We start from the raw sequence: 12,662 nt of genomic DNA on the forward strand, positions 1-12,662 counted from the left end.
ATATTAAACTAACTGAAAATTCAACCACACATAAGTGCTACTGGACATATAATCAATTTTAGACATTAAATTACTTTTATTTAATATTTAATCCTTATCTCCTATATAAGTGCATTGCATTTTTTCATGACGGTATTGAAATTGATACCGTTGCTATTTTTAAACACCTGCAGTATACGGTATTACCGTAATACCGCCCAAGCCTATTAAGAACAAACAGAACCCATCAGTGGTATCCTCCACAGCTGTACAGATGAATAAAGGGTCCCATCCACAGAAACCCAGAACTCAGATATCTCAAACTGTGGACTGACGAGAGGGTTGTAGAAAGTGCAGGTACAGTACAACAATCAGAGCTGAAGCGAAACTCGAGAAGTTAATATACAAAAAAGATAAAATCCACAAACATTCAAAACCTTCACTTGAGTGGAACAGTCTCAGTTGAAAACCTGGAGTTTAGTATTGCAGGACGTACACACTTTAAGCTATCCTGAAGACATTCTTATCAAAATTGCTCAGGAGCTAATATCTCAAATCCCTTCGGTACATCTTAATGGGATTTTTCAAAGGAGCGGTGTCTTGTTTGCTTCGTCATCATTTCATTATAGTTCTTGTGGTTTAGAAAATATTTCCTCTATAAAAAAGCACCAGCATGCACCGACACAGGTGTCAGTCATTCCATGAGAAAATGTGCAGATAGAGCAGCTTCAGTGCTTCTTGACATTATATCAAGCACCCATACCACATTAGCACCACACCACCATCTACATTTGGTGTGTTGATGATGGCGGTGGAGAGCACCGTCCAACAAATCAGTCAAAAATCTCCCACAGGTGTTGAACTGAGTTGACTCTGGATGGGTCTTCATCACACACAGTAACACACACACACCTCTACATTACAGTAATACCCCAGTATAAACATGGAGATGCCCACACATGACCTATGTCACATTGGTCTTGGCATTTCCTATTAAAATTTCAACGTTGTCACATATGAGCAGATACATTTCCTTTGTGAGTTTTATCATCACCATCAGCTTTGGACTGTTAACTCATTGAGTGCCAATGACGTCCATGGACGTCAAATGCACTTTTCTGCAGCTGGTAAATGGGGACGCTCTCGCGCACACTGCGTAATTTTGGGGCTTCTGGGATGTGTAGAACGAAGAAGACTGTAGATCAGAGAAAGAAGTGAAGAAGAAGGAGAAGACGAGCGCGATCGGTACGGAGATAAAAAAGTTGGAAAAAGTTTCTATTTCTAGAGAAAAACGACGGGCAGAGCCTGGAACAAGTGTAAGGTAGAGCTGGAGGAAAGCTTAGCTACGGATGCTATTAGCATAGCTCCAGCATGAAGTGATGAGAGGAGGCAGGAAAGGTAAACTGATCTAGATGATCAGCACCAAAATGCCGAAGCAAAAGCGGATCGTGGAGTCAGTTTCACCAGCTGCTGTAAACCGACGTGACGACGAACCGAGAGATCAGCGCGGTGCGTCGCTGCCGCGGCCGCATCCAGCAAAGAGGCTGAAGACGCCATGACGTCTCCCTCCTACTTCAGAGACAAGGGGATGCAGCAGGAGGAGGAGAAGGAGGAGAGGGGAGGGGGTTAGGAGAGGCTGAGGGGGCAGCAACTGCTCGTACTTGTTGTATTTTAGTTGTTTTTGTTCTTTGTTTTTTTTTTGGGGGGGGGGTCAATGAAAAAACATGTGAAATTAAATTTTCAGATGTCTTACATGTTTTTGAAGCCAAAATTAAAACGGATAAATCACAGTTTTTCTTGAGAGACTCTCTTTCACAAAAATGTATTTTTCTCAGCTTTCTAGAAAAAAAGTGGTCTTTTTGGTGCAACCAGGCCCTATCCAACTTAAGATATATCAAGAATGGAACAAGTGTTTTCAGAGTCATAGTACAAAATATTCTCTGGGTCTTGAAATATTACTCCAAATGCCCCAAAACGCTGGCACATGGCACTGACCATTTTATAAAAGGGCTGGCACTCAATGAGTTAATGTAGGGCCTTGAGTGTGTTAGATTCAGTCTTTTCACTCCTATAAATTCTGTAATATTCGCCTATCCAAGGCGTACCCAAAGTAAATTGAATGCTGTTCTTGAACTGTTTGGAGAATATGGATGGGCTTGGTCTCTTTTGAAAGGTAACACTCTGAAGTTTTTCCCCAAACTGAAATAATCACTATAAGTGCTATTATCATTGAGTAATCTAAGTTGGAACACACTGAATTAGAATGTTTTTATTCTCGCCTGAATTTTTTTGTTGCAATCAGATGCCTGAAGATGAGTGTAGCTGAGAATTTTAGCTGGAAAACACAATGGGACCACAGCATGAAGCCTTACCTGGCCCCAGTTCAAATTTGATAACAATCCTGCTAAAAATTAGTATTTTACACATGTTTTTCTAAGTGTATATCTAGGCGTCTTCCTAAAATTGCCATTGAGAAACAATACATGCGCCAAAGTGCAGTATTTGCATTGTTACGCATGAAAATTGCAGTGCTGCCTTTTCCCAGGGACCGTGAATGCAGCACATCGTTTTTTTCGATATTTCATTGGCTATTCAATGCATCAGTTGCCATCGGGATCGGTTCCTATTGGCTGAAGCCATTCAGCGCTGTCGGAGGGGATGTTCCTCATCAGACCGGCCACTCATTCGCTATTGCAGGCGGCAGCCGGGGACAGGGAGCTTGTGATTGGTCGAGTGAGCTGTCAATCGAAAGGTCAGAGTGCAGCGCCATTTTGTGAAGTGAAATAAACATTGTTTTCATGTAAACGCCGGACTTATGAGGAGAAATAAACGGATTTACTGGATATACAATGCGTAATTTCATAAGATGCAGCAGCGGGATGACGCTATCTACCGGTACAACCGTGTGTTTTGGACTAAATACTTTACTGGATTGGATTTACTGGACTTTTCTGAATGTAACGACACCAAGTTTGTGGGGAAACCCTGTGATCCTGAGCCTGCCCTGACACAAATCGTGAGTTATATCGGCTTTTTACGAACTTTGTTAGCATGTTTATAGTCTGATTCGAGTGTTGCTGTGATGATTATATTTAGGAATGGTCGGCATATCTTTAATCACAAGAGTTTTAGCTTTCCAACGATATGTGGCATGACTATTTCAAGTGACTGGTGACATCCTCTATGACACCTCCCTGTTTAAAACCCCCCCGGGGGCCCGTGGGCGGGCCGTTGGAGCGACAACAGGTTAAAGACAGTGGAATTACAAAATGCTCGTCCTTTACTGAATGCAGTCTCGGGGCTGTGTCTAGCTCCATTGGTAGAGCCCCCTCCCCATGTGTTGAGGCTATAGGCCTCAATGCAGGCCTCACTGCGTCGAGCGGCCCTATCCTGCATGTCATTCCCCCCTCTCTGCCTCCCATTTCCTGTCTCTCTCTCTCAACTGTCCTGTCAATTAAATCGAAAAAGCCCCAAAAAATATACTTGAAATGCGGTCTCAGTCACCTTTACAGAGTGAGTAATAGCTTGGAGTTGTGACATCATTAAGTTATAGAAGACCTGACGGCTGGTTTTAAGGCTCAGTTTCTGAACACAGGCTGTGTGCATTTCTCTGTGGACTGAGGCTTTGATACTTTCACAGAAATAATATAGAACCTAGACCTGATCTATAATCAAATAATATATGAAAACCTTACTTCATACCATATGGGATCTTTAATTTCCTGTCAAGCTACAGATGATCAAATCTGACAGTTTTGATCTGAGCAGCGAAGAGTTGAATACAGATGCTGCTTTTGTGTTTCTGTCAAAGATTCAAAAATATGGGAGAATTCATCACAAGATGAATCCACCATCATTATCATTACAATGACAAGTGTCATACAAGAAGTCATCTAGAATAACAACATTAACTAAAGAATCAGTGTTGCTGTGTGGTTGAACACACAATGTAAAGTACAGTAGTTTTATAAAGAATAAAAACCTGACAGCTTCTGAGAGGAGTTCACACCTCTGTAAACACAGCCAATCACTGCACGATGTAGGCGTGATTGTCAGACTTTCTGTTGGAAAATGACAAAGACTGTCAGATTCAGCACCGCCCAGTTCTGCTATTGAAAGGGGGGTTTTTAGACACTGAAAGACAGGGTGACAAGTGCTTTGTCAGAGTCGCAGAAAGGCCATTAAACTTATTGAAAGCCAGAATATTAATACCTGCATGCATACTTCTGAAATCTCCTGAACATATCTTATTTCTCTGAGTTCAGATTCCCATAGAAATCTATCAGGGTTTCCCGCAGCGCTTTCCTGTTAAGGCGGCCGCCTTAGCAACAAAGAGCTGCCGTCTAAACTAACATCTGTAAAAATATATAAGCTATGAGGCCCCCCCCCCCACGGGATAAATAGGAGAAGGCACAGAAATGACAGTCAAATCATTTTAATGTGCTGGCGGCTGCAGTCCCTCAGCGCCATCTCTGGCTCCATCTCTCCCCAGAGCACCAAGCTTACTATCAGTCAATTCCATGTCTACAAGAGACTTTGAACACTGAATGTGATCAACCTTTATGGATCCAGGCTGCGTGATGGTGGTGGTGGTGAGGCCGGGGCCAGTTGGACAGCAGCAGCAGGAATGCATGCAGTCCAATGGGCTTGTCGGTCTCGGGTAAGAGCATCAGTGTGTTAATGCGGTGGCACTAATGCGCTAGACGGCCTAAAGGAGCATTAAGGCAGGGATGACTGAGTGTTAAGCCTAAATCAAGGAGCTCAGCCATTATAAGCTGGACTCTATCTGCTGGATATCTATCAGTGTAGATTGGACCTCACTTTGGTTTGCTCTCAGATAACCTCTTTTAAAAAAAAAAAAGTTCTCCAAAACAAACGCACAAGTCATCTCAGATGAGGCCTCATCTACAATAAGATCTTATATAGATAAACAGAATGTGTTGAAGCTGTGGAGCATCCATACAGAAAGTATTTTCAAAGTGTGTTTTGATAAAGAACTCTCCTTCTCTACAGAGTAGAGATTAGGCTTGGGCTGTATCCAAATTTTGATACCGTCAAACTTCCTCCACATTTTACCACGGTATACGGTATTACCTTGACTAATTAAAAATGATGACGTAAGTGTCATTACCAAACATTGGCTTGTGTCTTCACCATTCAGAAACTGAATACTAGAGCTAAACATTAGCAGACCAAAATCTCATTGGTCGATTGGTCGCAGGAAAAATAAAAAAAACATTTGGAGCCGTGTCTTGTCAAAATTAAGTCAAAATCAATACGACCGAAATGTATATGAAAGGCTATAGGGCTTTTATTTTGAAGGGCCAGATACAGGAAGTCATGACAGCACTCGCTGTCAGTTTTTTTTTTTTTTTTACAAGACACGGCAGGTCCGGTCCCGGCGGGCAGGTAAAAGTAGGCTAAAACATATTAAACTAACTGAAAATTCAACCACACATAAGTGCTACTGGACATATAATCAATTTTAGACATTAAATTACTTTTATTTAATATTTAATCCTTATCTCCTATATAAGTGCATTGCATTTTTTCATGACGGTATTGAAATTGATACCATTGCTATTTTTAAACACCTGCAGTATACGGTATTACCGTAATACCGCCCAAGCCTAGTAGAGATGCGCGGATAGGCAACGATTTCATCCGCAACCGCATCACAAAAGTTGTCATCCACAAAACCACACCCGCTCGCCATCCGCCCGTTGTTGTAGGCCAATATCTAATATCAGGGCTGAACTGGCCATCTGGCATACCGGGCAATGCCCGGTGGGCCGATGCACATATTTGGGCCGGCCCAGTACTGTCATAATTAAAAAAAAAAAAAAATGAAATCTCTTAGCTCTCGTTGGCCCGCCCCTCCCTCTTGATCATTTGTCCTGACACATGGTGATGGGGATCACCGCCACCCCCCAGCAGCCACAGGTGTTGCTACGCCGGGAGACGAGCGAGGAGGACCCGACGATGATGAGCGAGTGGAGGCAAGTAACATTAGCCTGGGGCTGGCTAGGCTACACTTTTGAGACATGTTCAAAACAAAGCAAAAAACGTTTTTACATTGAATGTGATAACTAACTGCATACTGGTGAATGCAGTTGCCGCTAATGCTAACGTAGCTCCTCAGGGATTGAAGCAGTTATTTTTCTAACATGTGACAACATATTAGCCCATTAGTTGAAGGGCTGTGAGTCATCCATCATATCTGAGACCTTCATCTTGACTTTGTGAGTTTATGCAACTTGTTTTGTCTCAGATTTAAAAAAAGAAAGAAAAAAAGGTTTGATTATGATTACCGGTATATCCTTGTTGAAGCATTAGAGATGGTGATTTTAAATTCAAACATCTGCATATCTTTTAAGTTCAATTAACAGGAATGGAGTAGGCCTTAGGCCTCTTTTGAGACTTTTAAGTCATCCTTCATGACAGATAAATTTGTTCACGGGCGCATGACGTCTGTCCGACTACCCATTTCTCCGACCACCCATTTCTCCGACTCCGACCATACATTTCTTTATTTTTGCGTCATCAGTCCGACCTCCCACTTCTCCGACTTAAGTAGCCCTAACCCTTAACCTTACCCTAAACCTAACCTCAACACTGTAGAATGGGTAGTCGGAGAAATGAGCCGTCGGACTTGTGGGCAGTCGGACTGACGTATGCTCCCCTTTGTTCACTAGGTGTCACCACGTCACAAAAAGGCTACTTGGCTACATATACTTGTCAGTACACAAATACTGAGTACAAGTTCTGTTTGCTGTTTCTTGCAGGTCACAAATTTGGTGAGAGTGGAGCTGGCTGGCTGCGGACGAGGAAGTAGGGCAATACATACTTGTGCACATACACATATGAGAATGCATATCTATTCAGACCTGTAATTCTTAGACTTTTTTTCCCCCAATTCTCTATGGTTTCATAATGACTGAGTCAAGTTCCAGCTTTAATGCTGCTACTGTCTGTAAAATGTTTCTATTTAGATTATTTGTCAGGATATTTTGTTATTATTGTCCCTGTTTGTCCTTATCTCCCTGTCTCTCTCTCTCTCTCCCCCCAATTGGTAGAGGTAGCGCCCACCTCTAGTCATGACATAATTTCTGTTGTGATTTGACACTAATGAATAAAGATTTATTGATTGATCAATTTTAGTCCTTGAGTTCATGTGCTTTATTTGTTAACTGCTATCAAAGAATATGACTCTCCTTTGTAGTATGCGTTAGAGAAGACGCCGCAAGAATTGTGGACTTCTACGCTATGTCCGCTGATAATGTAGTGGGCCGGTCTGGACAGAAAATGCCCGGGCTGAATTTTTGTCCCAGTCCAGCCCTGTCTAATATGGATGAGGGGGGTCGGGCCGTATGAGTTTCACTTCTGCCGTGCGCTGCTGTCATGCAGTCTCTCTCTCTCTCTCTCTCTACGGGAACAGAGCACTATGCGGAGATGAACGGAACGAGCCAAAAGCCCAAAATGTATTCCTGACGTCCGCGGTCGATATAAAGTCGATAGGTTTCATTCATCCATGTTTTGACAGACAACACAACAGCCAGTGATAAGTGATAAGACAGTCATGTGGCTCAGCAAGCCAGGTGACGCACACAGCACAACAACACACAGCACAACAACACAACACAACAACACACAGCACAACAACACAGCGCAGCGACATGTGCAGGCTGCTGCAGCAGTGCACGTCAAAGGGACACCGCCAAAAATAAAATAAATAGGCTGCACATAGTTTTGAAATTGTTTTTGCACATGTTTTCATCCATAAAATGACCAAAACTGAACAATGTAAGCGGATTTCTTGATCACTATAACGAATTATTTAAACAGCATTTGTATAGAAATGATTCCGTCCCAAGCCTTTTGATCCATATAAGCGGTTGATTAGCCTACTATATCCGTGATCACTAAGCGGTTTCCACTGTATTGTCATTTCCATGAAGAAAGTGTTGACTGTTGTTGCCAATGCCCTCAGAGAGTGCGTTCCTCACAAAATGAATAAGGTGTTGCCATCTCTCATGCACAGACACCAGTGGGCAATTACTGCAGTGCCTGATGAAAATTTGACTGTTTCAAAGAGTGCTGCTCGTTTTTCGTATGTACTATGTATATATTTTTCCTAATTGGTTCAACCGCCACCCGCCCGAATCTAATTAAAATATTTTTTTTCGGGTCATCACCCGCCTGACCCGCCGTTTATCCGCAGACTCCGCGGATGTGTCCGCAAACCGCGCATCTCTACTACAGAGTATTAAAGCAGAAGTAAGCGATCCGGTGGTTTTGGCTAACTTCCTGTCAGCTGATGGAGTTAGCAGTCCCCGCCCTCTTCCCTACATCACCACATTCACGCGCATCCCTTGGCTGCACACACAGAGAGGACCACCCCTTTATGCCGTTCTCATTTCATTTCATTTCTTTATTTAGTGAATTGGGACAGTGCACATTCATCAGCACTGACGCATTAAAGCAGAACAATGCAAGTCGGCCGGAAATAGCTCGCTCCTTCGTTGGTTTCTCTTTTTTTCCCTCTCCGGAGCTCCCCCACAGTTCTGGGAGGCACATGTCACTGTCGTAAAAAAAAAAAAAACTCGCCGCCGCCACCTCCTCCACCCCCCCTACACGTGCTTGTGTTTACTGCTGTTTGCTAAGCCCTGCTAACACCGAGCTAACGCTAACGCTATGCTAACACGGAGCTAACGCTAACACGGAGCTAACGCTAATACAGCCACACACAGGCACAAAGACACAAAGACACAGACATACACACACAGGAATAAAGGTTCCAAAACGCGAAGGTGTGTGTGTGTGTGTCATGATGTATTACATTATCTTATAAAGACCCATGGTGTGTGTATCTGTGTTAGCATTAGCTCCCCGTTAGCCACAAGCTGAACTTCATCAGTAAACATTTCATGTTTCCATGGTTTCCTCCGACTTTCCGAACTCAAACCAATCACGATTCGTGACATGCATGACGTCATGTGCGTTCTTATCTCGTACTGCCGTAAGGCAGTTTCTCGCGATACTTCTATCCATTGACGAGATTTGTAACACCGAGACGGACGACTGATCTTGCAAGTTCGGTTTTCAGCCAGTGGGGGGGGTGAGCGCATTGGCCTAGACCCCATTCACTTCATAACAGGTCACTCAACCATCACAGTGACTCTGAGCCACAATAATTACAGCCCAAATCCTGCATAGTTCCGCTTTAAGCATCAGTGTAAATGTGCCGGACTTAGCACAACTGCTAAATTTCTAAAAGACATAAACACAGAAGACTTTAAAACCTTGTGATGACAAGTCATACAATGGACAATTACAAGACAGAGCACAGACAGACAATATCAAGGCAAAACAGACGCAGACAAACAAAATAAGAACAGACAATTTTAACCCACAGTTAAAGAACAATATACCATATGCCCCGGGAACAGACATCAGATTAAACAGTATTTAAGCTACAGTATATGAGTACATGTCTACTTTGTTTTTAACCAATGTTTGAGATTTAAGTAGTTGAGTAAGTAGTTGTCGCAGTTTCTGATGTGTGATGGTAACTTGTTCCAGGACTGTGTTCCTCTTACAGAACTAACCATTTGACAAAATTTTGTTCTACACCTCAGTACATTACAATCACCTCTTGTTAAGGCTCTGGTTCTTCGTCCTTCATTATATAATATATTTTTCTGAATGAATTTATTCAGTGGTGGGGGGCTGCGTTTAAAACTTTGAAAATAGGGCAAACATCCATGAAAATCTGATAACTGTCTAAGTCAAGAATGTTAAACTTTTTTAAAACATTACTTACCTTACTTACCCTTACCTTAATAATGAAAATGAAGAGAGACTTGATTGGTTTCAATATACTTTCTGTTTGGTGTATCCATGTTGTAAAACAATAATTTATGTGTGAGAATATCATGGCATGCATATAGACTTTAGCCGTCTTGGAGGTAAGAAATGGTCTTATATGATAGAAATTTGACAGGCTGAATTTAATGATATTCTCTCTCCTCATTGGATAAAGGTTGTAGGATACAAGGAAAGTTTTCTCCTCGGCTTACAGCAGAGCAGAGTGACTGACAGACCCGTGTTTCAGACCAAACACTCTATATAAGTGATTGCCGTCGGAAGATAGAACTATTTAAGACTCATATTAACACAAACATTCCGCTTACTTCTGCTTTAAGTATTTCTATTACAGAAAATCAACTGAGCAGTTAAGCAGGGTATGACTGCATTAAGAGAAGTAAATGACTCAAACAATTTACGCCCTAAATATACAGGAGTCTGTTGTAGGCAGATGTAAACATTTGGACTTTGCATTCGTGCTGCATGCTGAACTATGTAGCGCTGTCTGAAGCAGCCAATCACATTCCTCTCTGTGATGATGAGCAGCCCACAGACACAGGTGTATAGAAGTGTCGGTGGCGGATGACCAGCAGCCCACAGTGGGTCACTTTGTAACCTCATTAGTCAAATGTTATGGCAGCAGCCAGATTTCACAAAGTTCATGTTAATTAAGAGAAAACCACAGAGGAGGGGAATGTTCCTGCTGGGAGTCTCGTTGACTTTGCCACTGGTCCAAATTCAAACCATAGAATAACTTTAAAGAAGACATATTATGGAAATATCACTTCATATCACAACATTTATTTGGGTGTTTGTCTTGCCTTCTGGCCCCCAAAATGTGAGAATTGACCAAAAAAAATTCTGTAATGTGCAGGCTCCCTAGGCTAAAGTCCACATGGTTTTAGGACCTGTTCCCTCAGTTGTCTTCCAGTGATGTTTCAATTTTGCATAACACCACCTCTACCTGGTACCAAGGGGCGGGGCAAGCAGCGGTTCATTTGCATTTAAAGGGACAGGCACTGAAAGCAGCCGTTCTGAACAGGGCTGTTTTGAGAGGATGAAAAGAGCTGTGATGTTTGATCCTTGGGGGATTTTGACCAAAGCATGTCACAGACATGTCTTTAAGATACCTGGGAACTATTTTAATTTGTAGAAAAGGGGCAGAATATGTGTGGTGGCCTGGGAAAACCCTTTACATGGTGGGATTTTGACATTTTCATTTTTTTGATATTTCCATAAACTAGAAGTTTTCAGCCATTCATAACTGCTTGAATAACTGAGATAGCCCTCTCAGATCAAAGGTTATGGGCATTAATCTATTATGCTGTTTTAACCCTCTAAAGACGAGTGTTTTACAAAACATTAAACAGCTTCTGAACCGTTTATGATAGAGATTAGCTGTAAACTGTATCTGAATCGTGTGATTTTCTGGACTTACAGAATTTACAGAATAAGCCTCTGAGTGCGGCCACGTCTGTCTCTGCTCCTCATTGACTCCAATACAAATATTTTCTGAGAGAAGCAGAACGGACTGATGTTTTAAAACTGCCAGCGTCTCCAAAATATTTACTGTAGAAACACCAAATCGTACCAAATTTTTCAGGAAGTCCTTAGAGCAACATGATCTGTGTTTTGTTCTGATAGGAGTTACCGTTTTGTCACAGTAAGCCTAAATGTGAGACCGGTGCAGAGGCAGAAAATAGCTCTTTTTCTCCACGTTTCTGTCTGTCTCAGCCTGGGGCGCCCCTATCGCCGTGGTAACCTCTGTGATTCTCAGGCCAGAACTCGTTAACTTCATAAACAATCCACTTGGCGCTCGTTTAAATGTTTATAAACACAGACACACAACTAAATCAGACTGACACAGGATGCAGCTCATAACATGTGTCAAGTCAGTCATACACACACACACACACACACACACACACACACAGACTCTAGAGCCAGCTTCATGTGATTACAGTTACAGACACACACACACATCAAAACACACAGGTAACATACAAATGTGCGCGGAAGTGTGCACTCCTCTCCCACACTCTAACACACACAGGTAACTTCATGTGATTATACACACACACACACACACACAGTTAACCTAATGTGGTTACAGCTCCTCCATATCAGTGCTTATAGAAAGATGATCATGTGTCTGTCTGATCAGCTCTGTCTTGACCTTAAGATCGTGGGTTTGATTCCCATGTTGACAGAGATGACAAAACCGGCAGTAGCCCTGTGCCTTTCAAAATTTCCCCAGAGGAAATTTTCTAGTTCATCTTTATACTTGCTCTGTATTGAAGACAAAAATAGACAGCTGAATTGAGTTCTCTCGGCAGACATGAGCCCTGCAGTCTCTACACACACACACACAGACCCTCTCTCTCTCTCTTTCTCTCTCACACACACACACACACACACACAGAATACAAACACACCAGTGCTAATTTGTAGACTGCTGACCTGATTAGACACAAATGAGCTCTTCTCTCTCACACACACACACACACACACACACACACACACACACTATCTCAGGCACTTTAATGCAGGTGAATTCAGCACAGCCTGCAGAGTGCCGTGAAGAAGGGCACACACACACACACACAGAGGCATGCCTGAACAGAAAAGACACACATGCCACACAGGCCAATATCCAAACACACTAATTCACACACACAAATACCCATGCAGATGATATCACACACATGCACACCCAGTTTAATAATAAATATGCATACATATTAACATATGCAGACAAAACATACAAAGCGACACAAATAAACACAGTCATCTCAGTTGAGACACACACAGACACA

The 12,662-nt window shown here is 42.4% G+C and overlaps 1 protein-coding gene across 6 annotated transcripts in view; it reads right to left on the reverse strand.

Annotated features, from left to right (window-relative positions):
- smap1 (small ArfGAP 1) overlaps nucleotides 1–12,662 on the reverse strand; it is a 321,183-nt gene that overhangs the window by 277,920 nt on the left and 30,601 nt on the right. The window lies entirely within an intron of this gene.

The sequence above is a fragment of the Trachurus japonicus genome, chromosome 15 (assembly GCF_045865225.1).
Source record: "Trachurus japonicus isolate A0001 chromosome 15, Traja_1.0".
Classification (NCBI taxonomy): domain Eukaryota; kingdom Metazoa; phylum Chordata; class Actinopteri; order Carangiformes; family Carangidae; genus Trachurus; species Trachurus japonicus.